The sequence below is a fragment of the Rhinopithecus roxellana genome, chromosome 12 (assembly GCF_007565055.1).
Source record: "Rhinopithecus roxellana isolate Shanxi Qingling chromosome 12, ASM756505v1, whole genome shotgun sequence".
In the NCBI taxonomy this organism is placed as follows: Eukaryota; Metazoa; Chordata; class Mammalia; order Primates; family Cercopithecidae; genus Rhinopithecus; species Rhinopithecus roxellana.
This window is the reverse complement of record NC_044560.1, coordinates 100,180,562-100,184,762: the sequence shown is the minus strand read 5'-3', so window position 1 is coordinate 100,184,762 and position 4,201 is coordinate 100,180,562.

Here is a 4,201-nt window from a genome sequence, read left to right as displayed (position 1 = left end):
GGGAAAGGTAAACCAAACCACAATGAGGTACCATCTCATGCCAGTTATGCCCAGTTAGAATGGCTATTATTAAAAAGTCGGAAACAACAGTTGCTGTGAGGCTGTGGATGAAATAAGATGCTTTCCTACACTGTTTTTGGGAGTGTGATTAGTTCAATCTTGTGGAAGACAATGTGGTGATTCCTCAGGATCTAGAACAAGAAATACCATTTGACCGGCAATCCCATTTACGGGTAATACCAATCTACTATAAAGACAGATGCACACATATGTTTATTGCAGCATTATTTACAATAGCAAAGACTTGGAACCAACCCAAATGCCCACCAATGATAGACTGGATAAAGAAAATATGGCACATATATACAATTGAATACTATGCAGCCATGAAAAAGAATGAGTTCATGTCCTTTGCAGGGACATGGATGAAGACGGAAGCCATAAATCTCAGCAAACGAACACAGGAACAGAAAAGCAAATACCACGTATTCTCACTCATAAGTGGGAGATGAAAAATGAGAACACATGGACACAGGGAGGGGAACACCACACTGGGGCCTGTCGGGAGGTTGGGGGCAATGGGAGGGAGAGCATTAAGACAAATACCTGATGCATGCAGAGCTTAAAATCCAGATGATAGATTGATAGGTGCAGCAAACCACCATGGCGTATGTATACCCATGTAACAAACCTGCACGTTCTGCACATGTATCCCAGAACTTAAAGGAAAAAAAAAAAAAAAAAAAAAAAAAAAAGAACACAGTTCGGAGTTTAATTTCCTGGTTTCAAATTCCTTCTCTACCCAAGGCTGGATTACCAGAGGCAGACAAATCACATTCTGAGGCAGGTAGAAAATCAGATACCAACACCTTTCTGGAAGTTCAATCTGTTACTGACTGAAAATTCAGTAGTAAACATTGGAAAAATCCAGACTCTGTTGAACATATTTTCATCTATTTCTAGGTGACATTTGTTTAAATTGTAAACCATTCATGAAGAATGAGTTTCACAATGTTTCATTGCTATGGACTTCAATTAAGCCCTGGCTCTGCCTCTTATTCACTTTGTGACTTCAAAAAACTTATTTTATGTCCCTTAGTGCAGTTCCTCATCTATGAATGGGGATGATACTAGTACCTACCTCAGAGGTCTGCTGGGAAGATAACATGAAATTACTCACAGTAAATAGCTCACATAATGCCTGGAACATACTAATCACTCATTATGTGTTACGTGTCATTACTGTTCTTCCCTTTGACAAATATTTCATGAACACCTTTCATGTATAAAGCCCCTGGCAAAGGGTACTAGAGAAATAAAAAGAAATTATCTAGAATTGGGAAGGATATACTGATGGGATTCAGCAAAAGACATGCCCTAAATTAGTTCTCCTCGTGGGAAGTCACTCTACTCTCCACAAAGCCTAAGGAATGATACTCAAAACAAACAATAATATGGTCTAAAAGTAAACTAGAGAAAGTAGCTAGGCATACACCCATGAATCCCAGAGACAAATCTCCAGTGAGAACCCCCCCCAACCGAAGAGTCATGATGGGCTAGATGAGATTAAGAGAAAGTTCAGGGGATGCTGGGGTGTGGGTTGATGAAGTGAGGATTGCGTCTGCTGCACCCAGTAATCCTGTTCCAGAGTGAAGCCACTGTGCCTGTGGAGGCCCCACCACTGACAGTGCCTTGATACCGTGGCGACAGATGCTGTTTTGTGGCATGAACAAATAGGCATGTAGACTTAGTAGCAGCTGTTAACATGACTTTGTCCTTTGGTTGAAGGGCAAAGGGCAAACCCTGGGAGATGGAGCTAACCCCAAAGACCCAACCTCACAGCCCTCAGTTTGAGCACATGGCATTTTTCTTTGGGTTAGGTTATACCCGAGAATCATTCCAGAAGTGGGAGAATAAATAGAGAAAGAGCTAGGATACTGCTGACAACTACCATTATTACCATGTCTGGGAAAACACTGATATTCTCTAAATATACAAGGACTGAATGCTAATGCCAAGGGGGTCAACACTGAAGAGAGATTCAGTGCCCAGAATGTGCACGCAAGACTGAACACCGTAACAGTCCACTATGGGACCAGGAGAAATCTCAGGAATACCCTTATAGACACGTAATGTCTCTGCATGTGGTGGTGCACAAACATGTTCACCATTATCAAACAACAGCTGTGCGAGGAAAAGATTTGTATGCTCATGTCATGGATGTGAGACAGAAACACAGTGAGGTGAAGTGATTTTCCATAGAACCAAAGCGGTTTAGGGCTCTCTCCACTATTCCAGTGTGTCTCGCTGCTATATGAAAACTTCTTAAAGCATAATAAATTAGAAGCCGTGTCCAGGGACGGCAGGGATGAGAATGGGATATCAGGTTGTTATGGGAACCCATGGTCTTTAGAGCCTATTGGTCAAAAATAGAAGCCTCAGGATGGCAGGATGAAAGATCCTCTCCGGGAGACTAAGAGGTGAGGTGAGTCTCTTGGGGAAGCAATAGTGTAAGCAGAAAAACAATAAAAAGAAGCAGAAGGCACCTTTTTCAGAAAGGGGTTCCATTTTTTCTTACGACCTTGGCCACCATCTAGTGGTCAGGCCTTGGAAGCAGGATCCAGGCTCCAGATACTGAGCACACATGGCCAAAGCCTCGTGGTGGAGTTGCCGGTGTGACCCTGCTTTTTCTCTCCCGCCTTGCGGGGCATCCTTCACTCCTTGCATGGAGGTATACTTGCATGGGGTTTTCCTGCCACTCTGGTAGGGAGGCCAGGCTGTCAGCCACCCTCCTTCTGGACAGGCCAGCCCCAGGCCTCAAAGAAGGGAACCAGGTTCTTCTTCACTTTCTCAGAGAACTTCTTTACCCATAGGTTCATCCTGCCAGTGTTGTCTTTGGGGAAATGAGAAGAGGGTCTGGTACTCAGCAAAGAGCTGGGTGAATGGCTCCCACCCGAAGGCCTCCTGGAGCTGAAAAGGGAAAGAAGGAACAGAATGAGGTGTCAAGTTTGCAAAAGTGATGCGACATGTGCGTTCTTAAATATATTTCATTCACATGATCACCTCCCCTCAATCGTTACCTTCATCCTGAGTATGTGTCCCTATCTCCCCACTCTACCCCTGCACAATAATGCAATTCATTGCTCATTCCACCTCTCAGCCACAAAACACCATCCCCTGAATCTAGTGGGGGTACTCACGGAAAACCTAATGTCTGAATAGAGGTAAACACTCAATAAATGTCCACTATTAGTATCTTTAATTTAAAAAATTGTCTTCCCAGATCTCAAGTGTTTTCCTCAGCATCAAGACAGGTTTGGATCTGACTGAGATGAGAAACCCTCACTTCCTACATATTGGCCTAATGAGAGTCTAAAAAGCTGCAAACCTCAAATACTATACTTTCCAGGTATGATACTAATCCTTATTTTTTAAATAACCGTCTCGGACCTGTGACTATCTGCAGTGATACAAAATTGCTCTGTAGAACACTGCATTTAGGGCAGAAAAAGAAAAAACTCCAGCCTGTCTTGAGGGGCTGCAAATGAGAGTGGCTCATACTTCTTAAGGGGCAGCCCTCCGGACAGCCCTTGGCAGAAGGCCCCTATTCACTAAGATTATACAAATTTCCAGTTAGCAGGGATCTGGGGTTTCCATCTCCACTCTCCCTTTAATAGATGAGCATTCTCTGACTCTAGCTTGTAAAAGCCCGAGGATAGATAACACTATCGAAGTCAAGCCTCCCTCAGAGTCTCACTGCTGCACCCTCATTATTGCTCATCTGTTCTTTACTGGCTTGCTCTTTGACACTTATTAATGAATACATCAATAAATTAAGCATTTAATAAACATACAACATGTATTAGACATCCAGACCCTGCCAGCTACTGTGCTAGGCAAACATGATTAAGAGCTCTTGTCCTTCTAGAGAACACTGGCCAAAGGGAGAAACACATGTAAATAAGCACATTACTAAAAATGTTGGTTTATCAAGGAGGCGATGTCCAGGAGAGAAGGGGACAACAGAGCTGAATTTGGACAGGTGACTTGACAGCTAATGGACAAAATGTTCCAGCATGATTCAGCAGCAGGAAGCAAACAAGGGGAAGCACAGAAGCCAAAACAGCAAGATGTGTCCATAAGCATAAGCAGGTTGGCATGCCGGAGGGTAAATGTGGAGGTAAGAGCGGGAGATGTAGCT